The sequence below is a fragment of the Mauremys reevesii genome, linkage group 1 (genome assembly GCF_016161935.1).
Source record: "Mauremys reevesii isolate NIE-2019 linkage group 1, ASM1616193v1, whole genome shotgun sequence".
NCBI classification, from domain to species: Eukaryota; Metazoa; Chordata; order Testudines; family Geoemydidae; genus Mauremys; species Mauremys reevesii.
In genome coordinates, this window is record NC_052623.1 from 81,839,619 (window position 1) to 81,861,462 (window position 21,844).

At 39.5% G+C, this 21,844-nt stretch overlaps 1 long non-coding RNA gene across 3 annotated transcripts in view; it reads left to right on the forward strand.

Annotated features, from left to right (window-relative positions):
• Nucleotides 1-3,607: 3,607 nt before the first annotated feature.
• LOC120395991 overlaps nucleotides 3,608-21,844 on the forward strand; it is a 28,516-nt gene continuing 10,279 nt past the window's right edge. The window contains exons 1-2 of one of the 3 annotated variants that reach the window (XR_005592912.1): nucleotides 3,608-3,639; nucleotides 11,195-11,328. This is a non-coding gene — a long non-coding RNA (uncharacterized LOC120395991). Of the gene's footprint in view, nucleotides 3,654-8,807; nucleotides 8,923-11,194; nucleotides 11,329-21,844 lie in introns of those variants that run through there. The other 2 variants (XR_005592911.1, XR_005592913.1) reach the window with 2 other exon arrangements.

Genomic DNA, 21,844 nt, shown 5'->3' on the forward strand with positions numbered 1-21,844 from the left:
TGGGCGTTACCCAAAGTAGCATAGTTGAAATACAGATACATAGTCAATATTCCTAACTTCAGATACAGAAATGATACAGGCATACAAATTGGATAACCACATTCAGTAAATCATAACCCTTCCAATGATATCTCAAATGAGCCATCTTGCATAAAGTATATCTCAGTTATGTCACATTCAGATCATAAGCATATTTTCATAAGACTATAGAATGTAATGTCACAATACCTACAACTATGTTATAGCCAGGATGTTTGAAAATATGACAATATCTATGTTTAGCTAGTTACGTTAGAAAATGTTAAAGCTAATCAAAGAAATACCAGAAGGTTTCTGCTCCTATCTCGCAATAACAAGCAAATATCAAGAAGACAAACCATGTAAAACATTCATGTTTTAGGTAGAGACCTAATTGTACAAAGGAATGCAGGGTGTGTTATCAGAGCCATAAATCTAGGTTGTTAAGTAGCCATACCAACCCCTTTTCTTTTCAAAGGAAAACCTCTGCTTGTACTTTTGGAATTCAAGGAAAAACCTGTGTAGTGGGAAATGTTTTAAACTTTTGTTTATTTCTTAAATGTTGAAATGACAAACACCTTTGTGAAATGCAGACTTCCAAGTATGTTAGTTAAATGCAATGCTCCTAATATAGCTCCTAATATCATTTCTATATCAATGGTAAAATGCTTATGTACTACCATGGAACCTAATGTACTTGCTAAACTAATTACTAATGTAAGAAGCCATTTAAGTAAAGAATATTTATATTAATGAGGAATTAAGTATTAGTAGGGCACAAGCAAACCCTCACCCAACTCAGTAAGGCAAAAAAGATAATCATTCTGAAAACTGTCATATAGAGTCAACAACTTAAGAAATATTGCATATTCATTATGAAACTACATATTCATAAGATGAAGAGGCTTCTAAAGACTACCCATGAAGGCATGGAGCAAATGACAGAGTGACAGCAACTACCTTGAATCTAAAAAAGCCAGAAACAGGTGTGTTTTCCTATAATTTTCATGAAAATAGAAAGGTTAAAGAAGACTGATGTGAGCACCCATCCACTCCCACTCACACCTTGCTAATCTGGATGGACTGCCAGCACTCCACAACTCATTCTGTCCATTTCTACCAGGAAACTACCCAGATTGATTAGAAAAACAGAGAAGACTCAAGAAGAAACCAGCTCAAGGAAAACTTCCCCAAAACTTCAATGTGGAACAGTGAGAGAAGTATAGGGTGATCAGACAGCAAATGTGAAAAATCGGGATGGTGTGTGTGTGGGGGGGGAGGTAATAGGAGTCTATATAAGAAAAAGACCCAAAAATCAGGACTGTTCCCTAAAAAATTGGAACATCTTGTCACCCTAGAGAAGTAAAACAGTGCTAAGGGATTACATTTAAACTCTTGTAATGATTTTACTGGAATCTGAAACTGTTATTACTTAACATAATTTACTTAAATTACTAACTGTTTCCCCTTTTAATCACCAGATGGTTACACCATGTATTCCTGGAGAGGAGACAGGAGCTAAGCATTGGTAAACAGAGAAATAATGGGATTTAATTGGATTTCAGATTCTTAACATTTGTAATTGGACTGTTTTAAGACAGCTCCTTAAATGGCTTCTTTTAAGTAACTAATTTACATATATTCATAGGATTTAGTTGAGATTGCTTACTTTGCCCAATTATAAACTGTTTAGGCTATTATTAATAACTAGACAGGCTTCATTTGCCCTTAAATTATTTTACTGTACATAAACAGTGTTAAGGGTCTAATAGATACTCAAAAAGAACAGGAGTACTTGTGGCACCTTAGAGACTAACAAATTTATTTGAGCATAAGCTTTCATGGGCTACAGTTCACTTCATCAGATGCACAGAATGGAACATACAGCAAGAAGATATTTATACATACAGAGAACATGAAAAGGTGGAAGTAGCCATGCCAACTGTAAGAGGCCAATCAATTGAGATGAGCTATCATCAGCAGGAGAAAAAAAACTTTTGAAGTGATAATCGATATGACTCATAGAAAGTGTGAGGATACTTAACATGGGGAAATAGATTCAATTAGTGTAATGGCCCAACCATTCCCAGTCTCTGTTCAAACCTAAGTTAATTGTATCTAATTCAAGTTCAGCAGTCTCTCTTTGGAGTCTGTTTTTGAAGTTTTTTTGTTGAAAGGCATACAAAACAGATTATAATGGAAACAACCAGTTTATCACTTGCCCTCTGCCATTTGTGGTGTTTTGTTTAATGCTTCTTTTTCTTTCTTTAATAATAAAATATCCATGGTTAATAATTGTGTTTATGTTGGTTGGTCTCCCCTAAAATAGGTGTCCCCTGAGATAGGTAAAAGAACTCATGGGTCGGGCAGCCTGTGGGCACAAAATGAGCTGCTCAGTATCAGGGCCAAAGGTCAAAGATCAATCTGGCCCCAGCCAGCTCAAAACTGCAAAGTCAGAGTCTGAAATTGAAAGCACCAGGCGAGAATCAGGGTCAGGCCAGGGTCAGCAATGGTCTTGAGCTGAAGACGGTAAACCAAGGATCAAGGTCAGGAGCTCCCATCTTGCTCTTCTAAAAGCATTCAAGCTGTCTAGGAGATATGTGACAATTCTGAATCACCACTTTCTTCATATTATTTGAGGACTTCTGCATGCTCCTCATCCAGGCAGGGAATGTAAATCTTATAATTACAAATCTCATAGAATCAACTTGGTGGCAGCTTTGTAAATTGCTTTCCTTTGATAGACATATTGTGCAGGATACAAGTGATGTAGCAGTTGGTGAATTGTGTAAAACTGAGCCAGTTTGCTTTCTGATAGTTCCAGTGAAGGGTTGTACTCATGTTCATGCTTTGAGCAGGGGGTTGGACTAGATGGACTAGAGCAGGGGGTTGGACTAGGTCTCTTCCAACCTTAATCTTCTATGCTTCTATGATTCTATGCTTAGTCCAGCTTTGGTGAGGACTGGATAATGTTGACTATGTGGGATGTTTTTTCAATATACTGCTTATATCTTGAAGTGGATGATTGCCTGTTCTGGTGTTCTACATAAGATCAGGGAAGTAATCTTATTTGCATTTGACAGAATTAAAGGTACCATGTTCTTTTGGTCATCAATGAAGTGAAGCTCATGAGCAAGGCCCAGTCCAAAAGGTCAACTCCATTTTGATCTGACTCTTTGTATCCCCATTTGGTGTCGTGGCTATTCAAAACTGCAACATAGATAGGAAGGTGTGGGATCTTAAGAAGAATATTTAGGGTAGGCTGGAGTGGTCGGGGGGCTGCAAATCAATAAAACCCTAAAATTAAAAGGAAAGTATTAAATTTCAGCATGTTCTCCTAAGCTACAAAACAAACAATTGAATAAATAAAAATAAAAAACCCAACACACACCCAGGGGTGCCTCTAGGCACCAGCAAAGCAAGCACCTGCTTGGGGCAGCCCATTTGCAGGGGCGGCAGGGAAGCTGAGAACCAACAGGAGGCTCTGGGAGCTGTAGTTCCTTGGTTAGCTCCCTGCCTATAGAGCCAGCCCTGGAGCAGGGAAAGAACTACATTTCCCAGCATTCCCTTGGCCACTACCAACTGGAAAGGAAGGAGGGGGACCTCATACGGCAGCGTGCTGTGAGTGGAGAGTGGTAGGGAGACCCTATTTTAACATTCAAAATACAGGACACTCCAGGGGGAGGGAAGCCCCCACCCTGCCACCATCCACTCCCTCCGACTGCCCCCCACAGAAACCCCAACCCATCCAACCCCCCACCCCACTCCCTCTCCCCTGATCACCCCCTCCCGGGACCCCTGCCCCTAACTGCCCCCAGGACCCCACCCCCTATCTAAGCACCACTGGTCCCTGTCCCCTGATTGCCCCCTCCTGGGACCCCTGCCCCTAACTGCCCCCCAGGACCCCACCCCTTACCTGTCCCCTGACAAACCCCTGGGACTCCCAAGCCTATCCAACCGCTGCCGGTCCCCTGACTGCCGCCCAACCCTCTGCCCCATCCCACCCGCCCGGCTCCCTGTCCCTTGACTGCCCCCAAAACCCCTGTCCCATCTAACCCCCCTTCTCCCTGCCTCTGACTGCCCCCTCAAACCTACACCCCATCCAACCCCTCCTGCTCCCTGTCCCTTGACTGCCCCCCTGAACCCGTTACCCCTTCTCCAACCCCCCAGCCCCCTTACCGTGCTACTCAGACCAGCGTGTCTGGCTCCATGCAGCGCCAGACACGCTGCTGCATACATGCTGCCATGCTCCCCCACGGAGCCCACAGCCCCCACCCCCGCACATGCCTTCCAGATTTGAACACCTCAAAATTCAGGAATGCTCAAGCTCAATTTGGGCAGCTGTTACTTCATTTCTCCCAAATCAAATATAGTGATCCACTGTAACTTGCTGTAGAAAAAGTAGGATAAAATTGAGCAAGAAATGCTTCTCAGTGGTTATTAGGACTGGAATTGCTATTTTCAACAGCCATTGCCTTTCTTTTGTTTGTTTGTTTAAAAGGAAGACAGTGATATTGCATTGGCAAATTCCCCATAGAAAGAAAGAGTGGAACAAAAGAATAATAAAGGCACCTCAACTTTTCCTCATTTATGGAGGACAGTCTTATAATATGCATCCAGATATCCTCCAATCACACAAGCTGAAAATTGTTCCATTTTACTGCAGCTCTGTAACCATATGGGACCCAATCCTGTCTGTGTTCTGTGCACATCTAAAATTCCTGCTGAATGACCCGCCCTGGGAGGAGTTACCAGTGACCCAGGGCTGCGGTGGAAGGAGGGTGCAGGTGGTGGGTGGGGGGAGAGCCCAGGACTGGGGCGGCAGGAGGTGTGTGGGGAGGGCACTGGGAGGCAAAGCCCAGTGCTGGGGCGGCAGGGTGTGGGGGGGGGAGAGCCCAGGGCTGGGACGGGGGGCAGCCAAAATTTTTTTTGCTTGGGGTGGCAAAAACCCTAGAGCCAGCCCTGCACACACCTCCATACACACAGGGTGGAGTATGGGAGAGAAAAGTCATGAAACAAAGCAAAAACCAATTCTCTAAAACATATAGTACTGCTCTTTCTTGTGGCTGATGATACAGTTTAAAGAGTGATATTAATATTTGCACCACATCCCTGCCATATTATGCATGATTGAATTCTGCAAATACATACTTCAAGGGGTACAGAAATGCTACAGAATTTACGTTAAACATTGCACATGTTTCCTACCCTTGTCTTAGAAATTGTCAATTATATGTTGCAGAATTCCTGGGGCCATGCTTATATTCTTGACAAAGAGCAGATTATTTGGTCATGTAGAACTTCTGGAAGTCTCCATTCTTAAAAGCATGTGTGGCTATTCACCCTATCCCAGCAAGCACTGGGTGTAGAGCACAGCACAGTGAGCCTCTCAAATGAGCCAGGAAGATTGATAAAACACAATCTCAAGTAGCTGCTGGCACCTCCCTGTCAAGCTTACTAATGAGCGCTGTGTTACAGCTAGAGTCAACTGTCACATTATCTCTAGGCTAATAAATGGATCCTATGACAAACAATATACAAATAAAAAGCAGCTGATAGAGGATCTTTTCTTTTAACTCAGACTCTGCATATCCCCAGGATATTATCAAATTGTCAGCAAAGAAGGTCTTTAAGTTCTAATGGGTTTTTTGTTGTTGTTTGTTTATTTTTTAGGAATGAGCAAACCTATCGGGATAAAGTAAAAAATTATACAACTCTTCTCATAAAACTCAAATCAAACTGAACTTTTGAGATCTGAGAAAGTTGAAGTTTTTTCATAATTAATAGTCATGCCTCTGTAATTCTTGGTTCCAGCAAAGATTGTTGATGGAAATGTTAAATATCATAAGAAAGAAGTTATTCGAGGCATTTCTCGCACAATGAGAAACAACAACATACAAAAACTTGGTTAAAGGAACATTTAGGTTGCAAAGTCAAGCACTCAGAACTTAGGAAATGGCAGAATGCTCATGCAACCATAACTTGCCGCCCTTGTGGATATACATTATGATAGTCTCTATATAATCACATACTACTGTTTTCTCGTATGTGATCATGTAATTAAAGAACCTAAACAATCTTTTAACATAGTTTTTTTGTATGTAATTTCCTATGCTTTTATATAACTCAATATGTTGTACAAGTGACACAAAGGCAATGGCATTACCAAGCAGAGATTCTGTAATATATGCAAATAGGTTAATGCACACTTAACTGCACTTGCTAGTGACAACATCTCAAACAGCATTATTTATATGTTATGCACTAAAAACAAAATGAAATAGCCCAATATTTGAATCATAGATATATATAGCCATTGTACACTTAATGCATAAATGGAAAGCACAGAAAAGAACACAAACTTTTGGATGAAGTACACCACATGTGGTGATGTGGATAGGTAGGACCCCTCGATCTTGAAAGGTGTTTTGTGGGGGCTACTAATCATTGTAGCAATGGAGATATGTCTACAGGTCTTGCATCTGTTTTGTGCTGCTTTGGGTTGGTGTGTCCTGGTCTGTGGGGATCTTGCCTCTGATGATGAGCTTGGTGAGGTTGGGGTGTTGTTTGAAGGCCAGAAGAAGGGTTTGGGGAAAGACTTATTTCAGGATGTTGTCCAATTCCAGTATGAATTGTAATTATTTATTGATATATTATGGGTTCCAGTGTAGTGGAAGGTGACAAATAGGGCTGTGTGGTCAGAGGTTTTTCCTTCCCTCCCCCACCATATTGAAGCAGGTTCTCTTGAGGTATTTGGATTACCTATTCCATGATGCAATCTACTTCTCTGTTGGAGTGTCTTTGGGCAGGTCCATACTCACCGTGCGGGTCGACGCGGTGAGTTCGACTTCTCGGAGTTCGAACTATCGCATCTGATCTAGACGCAATAGTTCGAACTCCGGAAGCGCTGCGGTCGACTCCGGAACTCCACCACCGCGAACGGCGGTGGCAGAGTCGACCTTGGAGCCGCGGAGTTCGACCCCGCCACGTCTGGACGGGTAAGTCAGTCGAACTAGGGTACTATTCGCGTAGCTGAACTTGCGTACCCTAGTTCGACCCCCGCCCTTAGTGTAGACCAGGCCTTTGTTTGGTGAAGGCAGTTTTAAGTGTGTTAAGGTGCATATCCCGGATTTTCTCCTCAGAGTATATTGTGTGGTGAGTGCCTGGCTATAGATAACAGATTTCTTGGTATGTTTGGGGTGGTTACTGGATCTATGAAGGTAAGTTTGGTGATCTGTGGGTTTCTTATATACAGTTGTCTGAAGGGTTCTGTTGTTGAAGCTGATCATGGTGTCCAGGGAGTTGATGCTGGTGTGAGAATATTCTAGTAAAAGTTGATGGATGGGTGGTGGTTGTTGAAGTTGTTTTGGAAATCCATAAGGGAATTTAGGTAGTCGGTCCAGAGGATGAACATATCATTGATGTATTTCAGGTATATAATTGGTTTTGTAGTGAATTTGTTCAGAAATTCTTCCTTGCTGCAGCCCATAAAGAGGCTGGCATGTTGGTCTCTTCCCATGGTTTGGAGAAAGCGTTTGTTGTTGAATATAAAATTGTTATGGGGAGGATGAAAAAGATGAGTCTGGTGATGTGTTTGGAGTGGATATCTGAGTGTTGTCCAATGTCTTGTAGATATTTCAGGTATTCATTAGCTCTTAGATCTCTGACTGAACTCATGGATCTCAGTCCAGTCCCTACTGTCCATATAAGAAAAAAAATTATCACAGTGGTTCCCTACTTAGAATCTTTGTTGGAAACCTCAGCATAGTAAATCTACTATCTTTTCAACTAAAGCAGGGGTCGGCAACCTCTGGCACGCGGCTCACTAGGGTAAGCACCCTGGCAGGCCAGTCCAGTTTGTTTACCTGCCGTGTCGGCAGGTTTGGCCGATCGCGGCTCCCACTGGCCGTGGTTCACTGTCCCAGGCCAAAGAGGGTGGCGGGAAGCCGTGGTCAGCACATTCCCTCATCCGCGCCACTTCCTGCAGCCCCCATTGGCCTGGGATGGTGAACCATGGCCAGTGGGAGCCGCAGTCGGCTGAACCTGCCGACGCAGCAGGTAAACAAACTGGCCCGGCCCACCAGGGTGCTTACCCTGGCAAGCCGCATGCCAGAGGTTGCCGACCCCTGAACTAAAGGGAGGATCAGTTCAAAATAGTGTAGAAGAACATTTGTGAAGCAGTGTGGAAGAAAACATGAGACAGACTTCCACTTCTAGCTCTCTTCTGTCTGTCACAAGTAATAAATTTTCTCAAACAAACAAACATACAAATAAATGTGAACAACAAATTACAGCCTCGTTTTTTTTCAGTCTGAAGAATTAGCTTTTATTATATAAACAACAGCTTGAAAGCCAGAGAACTTCTGTAACTATGATACAGCAACAAATTATACACCTAGCTATCTCTAGTTTGTCGTATGTCCTGCAGAGAGTAATATCTGTGCTAAAATTAACAACAGACTCATCTGAACTAGCTATGTAAGCAATGTTTGAAAAATTTGGGAATTTACCTACAGAACAGTACAGACAATAATGAAGTAATTCAATTCAATCTTAAATCATTATTACTTTATTCGTCTATATATTAATGTTAATTATTACAGAATCAATGATGTCATTAGAATGGAAGAAACCAACAAGTTCAGTATCAAAGTTTTAGTGGCATCAAACCACTTAGTATAAAGTCTATTTACATTCCCAAAGAAAAACTTCCTTAAGAAACAAGGCTGAGAATATATTGTCCTTTAAACTAACATTAATATAATTTTGTATTTGTGGTAAACATGCTAGAAACTCAGGGAATGTACTATAAAGACTCCATTATCAACGCTAGCTCTACCTCCATGATCCTGCCCATTTTCTACCCATAGAATGTGGCGATCCTCATCAGGTACTACCAAAAATGTAAGACTGCCATATTGTGCATCTGAATTCCAATTGTATGGGCTTTAGCTATAGAATGATATAACTCACATCCATACATGGGTGCTACCGGGGTTTGTGTGAGGGAGTGGGATGTCTCTACTTTGTATTAGGAAAAAGTAATGGCAGTTCTTTCTACTTTTAGGATATAAGGCCCATGGTGGAAAGGACCCCAAAAGTAGTCATTATGCAGAGCACTGCTGATTTCTGCTGTTTAGCTGCACTACCTGTGTGATGTACATACAACATACAACATGATGGGGGCTAATTTAGCTACAACGAGTCAGGAAAAAGATCTTGGAGTTATCGTGGATAGTTCTCTGAAGATGTCCACGCAGTGTGCAGAGGCGGTCAAAAAAGCAAACAGGATGTTAGGAATAATTAAAAAGGGGATAGAGAATAAGACTGAGAATATATTATTGCCCTTATATAAATCCATGGTACGCCCACATCTCGAATACTGTGTACAGATGTGGTCTCCTCACCTCAAAAAAGATATTCTAGCACTAGAAAAGGTTCAGAAAAGAGCAACTAAAATGATTAGGGGTTTAGAGAGGGTCCCATATGAGGAAAGATTAAAGAGGCTAGGACTCTTCAGTTTGGAAAAGAGGAGACTAAGGGGGGACATGATAGAGGTATATAAAATCATGAGTGATGTTGAGAAAGTGGATAAGGAAAAGTTATTTACTTATTCCCATAATACAAGAACTAGGGGTCACCAAATGAAATTAATAGGCAGCAGGTTTAAAACAAATAAAAGGAAGTTCTTCTTCACGCAGCGCACAGTCAACTTGTGGAACTCCTTACCTGAGGAGGTTGTGAAGGCTAGGACTATAACAATGTTTAAAAGGGGACTGGATAAATTCATGGTGGCTAAGTCCATAAATGGCTATTAGCCAAGATGGGTAAGAATGGTGTCCCTAGCCTCTGTTCGTCAGAGGATGGAGATGGATGGCAGGAGAGAGATCACTTGATCATTGCCTGTTAGGTTCACTCCCTCAGGGGCACCTGGCATTGGCCACTGTCGGTAGACAGATACTGGGCTAGATGGACCTTTGGTCTGACCCGGTACGGCCTTTCTTATGTTCTTATGTTCTTATGTGCAAAATGCAGATGTGTGGACAAAGGAACATTAGGTGCAATAGATGTACTGCAGAGGTCTCAGGTTATATCACAGAACTTGGCAATTGACCTCAGAAAATAGGGGCTAGGAAGGGTGAAAACTGGCAGTCACATGTTGCCTGGGGTGCAAGGAAACTTAAACCATCACATTATGGAGTATCCCTAAATTTAGGTTGCTTAACACTTTCCTACTTTTGAAAGGCTCCATTGTCTGCAGAAAGCCTTTGAAATTTGGAAGGGAAAAATCCCTGGGCCTTCCACTTGTCCAGTGAAATTTCATTTAGGTTTGGCTGAGTTATAAATTCTTACAAATTCCCATTTCCCTTCTCTTGCTTCTGTTCCCCAGGAACCTGTTGGCAGCCTGCCAAAACTAAGCACGTGAGCATTCTAAAGAGCTGGATCCATGCCACTGACAAAGCAGCAGCGGCATACTGTGCTGGGAACTGTTAGAGCAGCTGTAGTGGCAGGGGGCTCCCCTCTCATCACATGCTCCAAAACCTGGGCACATAACCCCAGCATCCCATCCCCCTTCTGGGGGTACCAGATGGGCCCCAACTCTCTGGGTGGGTGGAGAGTGGTAGGGTTTATGTGTATAGATTTAGCTTTGAAATTTGTTAGGCGATTCCAGCAAAGAGCCCTGAGTGTCCCGCCTGAAACAAGGGTTGAGGGGGAGAAGGCCACAATAGGATGGAGCCCAGGGAAGCAACAGCAAGAAGTTGGACTGAAGAGAACTTGGTTGATGGTTATGATACTTCAAAAAAGAACTAGATAAATTCATGGAGGATAGGTCCACCAATGGCTATTATCAAGGATGGGCAGGGATGTTTCCCTAGCCTCTGTTTGTCAGAAGCTGGGAATAGGCGACAGGGAATGGATCACTTGATGATTACCTGTTCTGTTCATTCCCTCTGTGGCAACTGGCATTGGCCACTGTCGGAAGACAGCTTTGGTCTGATCCAGTATGGCCATTCTTATGTTCTTATATGTTGGAACCTTCTGTAGTGAGTGGGTAGAGTTCCCGTACTATCCATTGGTATGGTGGCATGAGGCCAAAAAAGGGGTTCAAGGAGCTGGAGCCAGAGACCAAATATAAGGACAATGAATTCTTATTTTGTTGGACTTTCTGTTACAGTGGAAGGGATGGGTTAAATCATGACCTGGCCAGAGAGCCAAGTTACAGGAACAGAGACCTGCACAGCACCAGAGCGACTGCCAGACAGGAGAGAAAGGCTACGCCACATCTAGCCACAAAGTGATGATCTAACCGTGAGTGAACTCCTTCATATATAAGAAAAACAAAGGACAGTTCAGTCCAAAGGACAGGATTATGCTAGGCATAAATGATGCAGAATTTGATTCCAAAAGCCTATTCTTAAGGAAACATTTTATTCTAGTGCAGGGGTCGGCAACCTTTCAGAAGTGGTGTGCCAAGTCTTCATTTATTCACTCTAATTTAAGGTTTTGCATGCCAGTCATACATTTTAACATTTTTTAAAGGTCTCTTTCTATAAGTCTATAATATATAACTCAACTATTGTTGTATGCAAAGTGAATACGGTTTTTAAAATGTTTAAGAAGCTTCATTTAAAATTAAATTAAAAATGCAGAGCCTCCTGGACTGGTGGCCAGGACCCGGGCTGTGTGAATGCCACTGAAAATCAGCTCGCGTGCCGCCTTCGGCACCCGTGCCATAGGTTGCCTACCCCTGTTCTAGTGTTTTGGTTTCATACAGTGTTTTCCTTAAGTGTATTAATTTACATCTCTTAAATATTTTCTCTTGTTATTTTCCCCCTAATAATTAGCCATGAAATAATGATGTAAAGTGGAGTTCCTTTTGAAAGTGTACCTGCCATTTAATAATGCTGAGCCTTTGATAATCATTAATGTGCACACTCAAGCATAGGGATGCTTTATTCACCATGCCATGGTACAGCTATTAATGATACTCAAAGGACTGAAAATTAACATTTCGGATATGTCCAGAGCAGTAAACTGGTAAACAAGCCTGCAGTTAGTGCTATGGATGATTTGAATCAACAAGGGTGAAAAGATTTGGTTACTCTGTGTATTAGTGTTAATAGGAATAGATTATAGAGGAATATTTGTGCTGTGACCTTCTGTGCACTAATTGAAATAGTATTCAGAGTCAGCAGTGGAGTAATCAAGTTAAACACTGAATCATAAATCATCATGAAAAGTGCTGTCACAACTTAGCCATTAATGCCCTGTATTGCTGGGCAGCCTCACGAAAATATCTGCTATGCCGATCTTTAGGTTAATAGGAACAGAAATGGCATTTAAAGACTGTTTGGATCAAATCTGCTCTGAGGTTGAAAGTGTTACTCTGTTAATTTACTGGTAATTTGAAGTGATGTAGTTAGGGTTAGAAGCAGCACAGCTGAGCCCCTTATAGGGAGACAAAGGGCTGTGGGAGTTTTTTCTGATATTGGGTGCAGTACAGATTCACTTTTAATGTACATGTGTAGTTTCCTTTGTTTCAGCACTGTATAAAATTTGGCATGGTAGTCAACATTAAAACACATAAGGTTTAGCAGCGTGACATAATTATATTCCAAACAGAATTCAAGTGTTCATACACGGACAGCAACTTCAGGTTTTAATGTTATTGTGAAAGCTGAGGGCACCTCAACAAAGAACTTAAATACAACAAAATACCCTTGTGTTTTTTAATGTAAAATTATCTTTTTTAACTGGTATTTGAGAAGAAAAAATTAAAGCTTTATGTTTCAAAGAGACAGAGACTAGCTGGAATTCCAAAGGAAATATTTTCTTATGGGTAATTTTCTGATTCAGTTTTGATCAAAATAACAAGCAGGAATGATGTATACTCTTTCTAATAAAGACCTATGTCCCAACACTGGGAAAGCTTGTGCTAATTTGATCCGTTACTCATCAGATTACTCAGACAACTAGATGCATAATGTTTAGGGGAGTATCTATTTATCATGATTTGCTTCAAATATTGTTAATTAACATTAACAAATTACAGTAGGCATCTGGTAAAAAGGAACTTTATTTAAATAACCAGTAAAAACGGTCTTAAGAAATATCCTGATTCTCAGATGCTTATTTTCAAGGGGGTTCACAAGAGGTACATTGGCATTTGTCTGAATTTGCATACATTCAAGGTATAATGCATTACGCTGAAACAATGTTACTTCATACATTATTTATTCATATAAAAAGTCAACAATTTTAGTTTTCATAATTTGTTCATTCAAGGAAAAGGAAGTGTGAAAAATTTGCTAGTGATTTCAAGAATACTTCCATTTAATTACTTACTTATTTTCCAGTGAATCCAACTGTACAATTAATGCCTTTAGCCTTATTCACTTTTGCTTTAAATTTGATTTTGCATTTTCAAATGCGTATACTTTTCTCACAATTTTTAAGGATCAAATTCTATTCTCAGGTACATTGCTGTAAATCTGGAATAATTAAACTGAAGCTGCTAAAGTTCCCCGAGAATTGTCAGCAGCATTTAGAACCTAAAGAAATAGCTTTAGTCTTTGTACATAATTCATAACAAAAATGAAAAAAAATAGAGAAAATAATTGAAAAAAGGTTAAAGGTGATTACAAACGTAGAACATACATAAACTGATTGAGTAAGTTCCTCAGTTTGAATTGTTAGGCCCTAGGTTTTGTGAGGACATGTGTGATTAGCTATGCAGGGCTCAGGGAGGCTTCCATGACCAGCACACTATAAGGTAGAGAAAGGTTTTCCAGATGGCCATATTTCAGAGTCATTACATGAGTTTTCATTTTCTTTGGGGAGATCGAGCGACCTCAGGCCCAGAATCCTTTACCACGTAGTTGGCAGTACCCGCTACAGATACAACATAGTACAACAAAAATGTATTTATATGAAGTTTGATTTGGCTCTCATGCACTGAAATCAGAATTACACTGATGTAAAACTGGTATGAGGTGTAAATCAAGCCTAGTGCATATGTCTAGCGTTTCTGCCAGATAAGCTGCAGAGGCCAGTGGAGATACGGGATCCATTGATTGAAGGAGCACATGTCATCTAAGCTGTGTTATGTGTTCTGAAAGCACGTTTCACACATGTCTAAAACCAATCTTTTACTTCAAAAGGGGTCAAAATTAAAAAGTTATCAGAAATTAGTTTATATTCTCTGTCTACTGTTTGGACCCCAAAGGATTACCTTGAAAGTGGTTGGTTTGCCTACCACATTAACATTTTAACCACCTTCCCCTGTGACAAGGAAAAGGCATTGTTTGTGTTTCACTATATTTTATTTAATATGGAATTTCCAAAACTTGTCTTGCTTTAAGAGTATTTAAATGAGCCCTTCCAGCCAATCAATTACTGTTAACTCATAGTCACCATAAACTTCATGCAGTTATTCAGCACCAGAACTAACTTTTACCCCTTTGTGGACAGTAAATGCCAAAACGAAAGCTGCATGCTATTTCAAAGATAGATACTATATTTCAAACACTAAAAAAAGCTTCATTTAAAATATCCTTTTGTAAAAAGTTGTAGTGAAGTACTGTACTTGCTGTATAAAAAGAATAGCATAACTGTTGTTAGGTTCAGTATGTAGAGTAGTATGATGAGAATATACAGTCAGTATACAGCTCAGAATTACCCTTCATCCTGCAGTTTGGCTCTACTGGTAGCTGACATAAAACACCACAAGGTAAACCTCCATTTAATTTTTTTCTCCCATGCTTGGCTGCTCCTGGGATTTTCCCTAAAGGGATATTTCTGTCTCAAATCACAGTTCTTTCTGCCCAGAAAGTCATTTCCAATTCTCTTAAGTCCTGGTGGCATTAACAAACCACACTTGACACAAACAATCTTCATAGCTTACTCAAAACCTTAAGCATAGGAGAGTCCAGTCACCTTTACAAGGAATTACAATTTATTGATGTTTCTTGACTATGTTCATTTTAAGCTGTTATTGCCAAATTCAGCCCCACCATAAAAGGGTATAATTTTATTGACGGCAATAGTATGATCTCAGTGCTGTATATTTCCTAGCTGGCCAATGAAGCTGTAAATAACCAAATACATCAAAAGTAAAAATTGATGACTCTAGTTTTCTAGAGTGAATAAGTTTTATGATTTTGAACTGTCATCATAAAACCATGTTAGGAGGAAGTCATTCATAGGAACAATACACATAATGGGCCAAATCCAAGAATAATTCCATTAGCTTCCATGGAATTGTGCCCACTTAAGTGGTTGCTTAAATTTAACACAGTGAAAACATGAAATTGGTTTGCCTTCCTGTCTCCCAGCAAACTGTGACTTCAATTCATGATTAAAGTTAAGCATATTGCTTCTGTGCCCAACCAAAATTAATGTATTATAAAGAATACGTAATGGTAAAATAAACAATGCAAATGCCAAATACTTGCAACAAACTACACAGAGTTTAAGAATTATCCATTAAACATACTCAATGAATGTTTTCAAGCAACAAGTAGATCTGAGAAAAATCACATGCTGGTCACAGACAATTCATGTAGAGGGGGGAAAAAGCTAAATTTCTAGACTAAGGGGTAGATTTTCAAAGGCACAAAGGGCAGTTAGAGATCCAACTTCCATTGAAAGCCACTGGAAACTGCGTACCTAACTGCCCTTTGTAATTTTTAATTGTTTGTTTATAGTTATTTATATTAAAATAGTGCCCAAGATGGACCCAATTTTTGGGGTGCTGTACAAACACGAGAAAAGAATCAATCCCTGCCCTCAAAGACTTTGAAATCTACCCCTAAATTGCTATAAATATTCACCTATCTCTAACTAGAAATCATTGTTGTATATTTATATGCACATTACATTAACATATATACACACACAAATAAAATGTATATGGAAAATAGAAAGTAAACATGGATAGTTTTCTTTAACTCCATAAACATATTAAATTGTTTTTATTTTGCCTGTGTCTTGGGGGAATAATGGTAAATTATTAATACAAAAACATCACAGTATCATCTTCCATAAGCTTCTACTCATTATTGATTACCATGTATAGCTCATATCTGCAATAATACAATATTACATAAACCCATCTGAAACTATATAAATTCATGCTTGACAATGATAGAGAAAAGGAAAGAGAGGACATAAACAATTTATTAGCTTCTTAAAACTCCTTTTTAAGAGTCTGCATTAAAAATCTTAGTGACCCTGTCTTGCACAGTACAATTCTCTAAAACTTCTAAGTCACTCAATGATAAGAGGCTGATCTAAATGCTTCCACTGCATTAATCAAATACCACGTTTAATTAAAAGAGCCATGCACAAAGCTTTTTCAAAATGTTGCTCAGGTATTGCAATAATTTCTGATCACCCAAGCCTGGAAGACAAATAATTAGAGCTGCCAGAGCATTCTGATGAGTGATGTCAGCATCTCCAAGTGACCTTCCCTCCACTAATTAATTTTCATCTTAAGAAAAGAGACCCTGTTGTTGCACATTATTAATTGAGTTCACTAAAAGATGCACCTGATTAATTTTTGTTGATAATACTTGTCATTCTAGGCAGTGGCTGTAATCATTCTATTGGGTTTTATTTTTTTAAGTTGATCTAGGTCTTTTGCAATGTGACTGATACAGTATCTCTGATACAAAAAAATGTGCATAAGGGCATATTCTACAATGTAACAATTCTCATTGTCGTTGATTGTTTAGGTCAAGTGGAACATTGATGTCTAGTTTGCTAACTTATTTTCAATTTAGTTAACTGAGTTTCATCCTCTCTGCCCCCACAGACTTCCTCCAAGTTCCTATTAAAGCCCAAAGGATACTCACATTTTTCTTCACTTCTCATCTCCTGCAAAAGCACTGTTTCTACCACCAACTTGCCAGCTAAAGAGGACTGGATGGGGCTTGTTCAGAGGCAATACTTTCTAGACTCAGGATGCAAGAGCAATAGGAGGCAGACCCAGCCCTGAAGGCAATGTGTTGATGAGTATTTAAAGGTGTGTGAAAGCAGCAAAGAATCCTGTGGCACCTTATAGACTAACAGATGTTTTGCAGCATGAGCTTTCGTGGGTAAATACCCACTTCTTCAGATGCAAGAAGTGGGTATTCTTTTATCCGAAGAAGTGGGTATTCACCCACGAAAGCTCATGCTGCAAAACGTCTGTTAGTCTATAAGGTGCCACAGGATTCTTTGCTGCTTTTACAGATCCAGACTAACACGGCTACCCCTCTGATAAAGGTGTGTGGTTAGAACATATTCGCTAACATGTTCTAAGGCTAGTGCAAACAAGACAGCGTATACCTTAACATATGTGAAGCAGGTTGAATTGATGCATAGGCTCCCCTCAAGGCTTTATCTTGACCAGCTAATATGTGTTAAAGTCTACATTACCTTGCCTATGCTAGACTCTTAGGACACATTAGCCACACATTCTAACAACACCTTTTTACATCCTAGTGTAGACAAACCTTAGGGTTGACTATAACAGCGTTTAAAAGAGAACTGGATAAATTCATGGAGGTTAAGTCCATTCATGGCTATTAGCCACAATGGGTAAGGAATGGTGTCCCTAGACTCTGTTTGTCAGAGGATGGAGATGGATGGCAGGAGAGAGATCACTTGATCATTACTTGTTAGGTTCACTCCCTCTGGGGCACCTGGCATTGGCCACTGTCGGTAGACAGATACTGGACTAGATGAACCTTTGGTCTGACCCAGTACGGCCGTTCTTATGTTCATTTGCCTCTGCAGTGTCTTCAGCCCTCATTGCTCCCTATTAGTCCAGAGCATGAGCAATCTAGATTTACCACAAAAATCTGATTGACTGTAATAACATAAATGTGAATATTTAAATAAATTGCTAACATAAGTAAGAAGGATAGCCAGTTATTGATAAATTTGTAACATTTTCTTGGATCATAATTCTGGGATTCAGATCAGTCAGATGCAAGGGAATTCTTTACAAAAAGTACAGCATTGTGCACTTGAACACATTGGGGATCTTCACAAGTGCTTGTGAATTCCATGCCTGGAATGAAATTAGCTGAATATAACAACTAGAGTATACAATAGCTATAATTACATGTTTTTCATAAAGTCAAACTGGTCCCCATGTAACAAAAGCCCTGATCTTAAAGCGTATAGGCAATATGTCATTAAAATATAGCAGGGTTTTTTCCCTGCTTTGGAAAGTATTTTAATCAAGTTTTAATCAACATAACAGTGATTATCAATTTATCAAATATCAATTTAGCAACAAAGATTATGGAAATTTTCCCCAAGCCAGTGAACAAAGTATGATTAAAAAAGAGTTCTTCACATACCGTGATGAACACATACATACATCTCTTCGGTTATGTTCCACCACTTGAAGGGACAAACATACTGAAAAAAAGGGGTATAGATATCAAGTTTAGTAGAAATTTTTTTTATAAACTGTAATAGTTACTTTACAATAGCTTTGAAAATCTTTTTCCTTTCCCCATCCATTTAAACATGGATGGTATTTCCTCTGCTTCAGACTATGTGATTAGGGCCCACTTTGTTTGGAAACTTACTTTATCCTGTAGTCCAGGCACAAAGTTTGGCTGACAGGTACTATATATATATATATATTAAAATTGATAGAATCTGGTGAGAAGTGTTTGGTGTACTGGTAAGTGCTAGTTTCTTTTTTAAATTCACAAATACATACTTGAAAACTAACAAATATTTTCACAGCGGGGATCATTATCTTTATAGGAATCTTCCCCAATACAAAGTTTGCTTGGGTTTGTATTGCTCTACTCGCAATACACACAAAAATCAAGAGTCAGAAAATTATTGCTAATCAATACTCACTTCTTTTATTTAGCTTTCCCTCAATTTATTCTTTGAGTCACAAGACCCATCCAACCAAACAAAACCATACATTAATCAAGATATTTGTCCTATCAGCTGGAAAGAAAGAAAGAAAGAAAGAAAGAAAGAAAGAAAGAAAGAAAGAAAGAAAAATTTTTATTTTTAAAAACTTCAGAGGTCTTGGAAACTACCATCGTTGAGGGAAGGGAGAGTACATATAGAGGACAAAACTGACAGGAAATGAATTGTTAATAGTGAAGCATCTTAGAAAATCGTAAGACAACTCTTTAAACTATTAAAGAAAAACCTGACAGAATCCATTTTACTTTTGCAGGAGAACATAATGTACCAATATTTAAAGGTGATATAAAGCATGATGAAAAAATTAAAGAAATTTTAAATCTGTTTCAAAATTATGCTTGAAACAGATTTCCATTCCTCTCTCTCTCTCTCTCTCTCTCTCTCTCTCTCTCTTTTTTGTTTTCCTTTTAAGTTTAGTGATGGACATACAGCCTTAGATACTGCAGTCCCACAAAACAGGCACACCATGATTACAAGGGAGTGCAACCTTCCAATCCCAGTGCTCTGCCCATGTGCCTCAGACTTGACCTGGCTGACTAATTTTTGGGAGTGAAAGGGTAGTTTTTCACTATTTCCATTCAATCCCTGGGTTCTTTTGCTGAGACTGCTGACAAAACTGTTAATTTTGGACCAGTTCCTATTTGCCTTACTTGCAAAATTCCTTGATTTACATGGGATTACTCACATACTCAGCTGAACAAGGCAAGCAGGATTTGTCTCTCTAGGGATTTTTTTTTTTTGTTATGAATGAAAACCTGCCCATTAGGAACTGACTGGAGAACATTAGCTCATTTTACCTTGACTACCACAGTTAGACATCAGATGGTGACTTCTGTCTGCAACTGACCTGGGCTGGATTGACTCAATGAATTATGGATGAGAGGTTTTGCAGTCCATTACAAATCCCCTGAGCTCTCTAGTCCTTCATATTTTCCCCAAATTCTGTACAGAGCTATTTTTGCCAATGACTCTCAGTGATAAAGTTTTATTATTATTGTAGACTTCTTTCCAATTTAGGATGCTGTTGGAGTCATCTTTGTGTTTAACTTTATGTCAATTGTGCGTGCTCACACTATATATATATGTAATTGTTTTGGGGTGATATACGTTTCCGTCAGAAGGAAGATAAGACCAAATTACCAAATGCATTTTCATCAATGACTCCCTATTAGGCTCAAGAGTCACTAGGTTAAATGTCAATGATCCAATATCTATCCAGCCTCAAAGCAATCTCTTCATTCAAACAATATCTACCATTACATACTGAACAAATCAGAGCAACTGTTTTCCCATTTACGAGATTTATACAGCCATTTAGAAAAAAATTTCTTGTGGTTCTACTGATATCATCACTAGTACTACCAAAGTGTGTAGTTCAAATCAGATTTCATCCATGCTAGGTATTGGTTTTGTGTGTCAGCATGAACTTTCAAAATACATTGGTTTATATAAACAAGGACAGATATAGGTATTAAAGCCCCCCTCCCCCACAAAATTCAAGCCCCACAGAGCTTTATATTACCTTGGACATAAAACAGCTTAAAGAGTGCACGGCTATAGTAAGAAATTCCTCTGTAATCTATCTGTTTAATTTGTTGTTTGCAAGCTATAGTAGAATCTCAGAGTTATGAACACTTTGGAAAGGAGGTTGTCCGTAACTCTGAAATGATCGTAACTGTGAACAAAACTTTATGGTTGTTCTTTCAAAAGTTCACAACTGAACATTTACTTCATACAGCATTGAAACTTTACTATGTAGAAGAAAAATTCTGCTTTTAACCATCTTAATTTTAATGAAACAAACACAGAAACAGTTTCCTTACCTTGTGAAATCATTTTTTAAAACTTTCCTTTATTTTGTATTTTAATTCTGTATTTGCCTTTGTTTTGGGGGGGTTGTGGGTTTTTTTTGGGTGGGGGGGGGTCTGTGCTGCTGACTGATTGTGTACTCCTGTTCCAAATGAGGTATGTGGTTGACTGGTCAGTTCGTAACTCTGGTGTTCATAACTCTGAGATTCTACTGTATTCTTACTGGGGTCCCAAAAGGCCAGCAGAAGATTCCCACTATACAGGAGCCAAGTGTCAAGAAGCCATCTGCCCTCATCACCTCTGCTGTAGGTGGCATGGTCAAGGAAAAGGGAGTTTGCTGAGAGCGCCAACAGCCCCAACTATTGTAACAGTCACTTGGGACCCATTGTAGTTGGTGCAACACAAAGCAGCTCAGCAGCAAACTACTATCCAATGAACTCAGAATCGGACAGCCACAAAGCTGCACCAGCCATCAAATGGCCCTAAGGAGCTAGTCCTATTTTTTTAATTTTTTTTTTTTTTGCCTTCACAAAATCAGCTAGTTTCCACAGCAAATTTAATAAGAATGGAATATGATTTTCAGTGAACAAGCAACCAGAAAAATTATGGATTTTATACTTTATTCCTAATTTTAGAAAATGCACCTGTATACCAGTTATAAAAATGCACCAATGTACACCAATTATAAAATAATTAAAATAATAATTTAAAAATAACTGACATGTTTTCACTCAAAAGGACCCCAAAAAGAAAAGTCTTCAGACCACAACAGAAACTGAAATCCCCACATTCCCTCAGGAAATAAGCTGAACAGATAGATAGGTCTTGCAATGTACCCTGAAAGACAAACAACTCAGTAGCAATAGGGTAATAAAATTCCAATTAAGGAAGTATAAGAAGATCCAGCAGCGGTACCGCTTTGTTCACTGCTCCCCTGTCCCCACCAGTCAGGTTCTTTCAATGTTGATCAATCCCCCTTCATCTCTCTTCACCCACCCTATGGCTTTCCTCACAATCATTCCCCTCCTGAGGTTTAGAAACACTGATTGGTCACTTTCATCCTTCC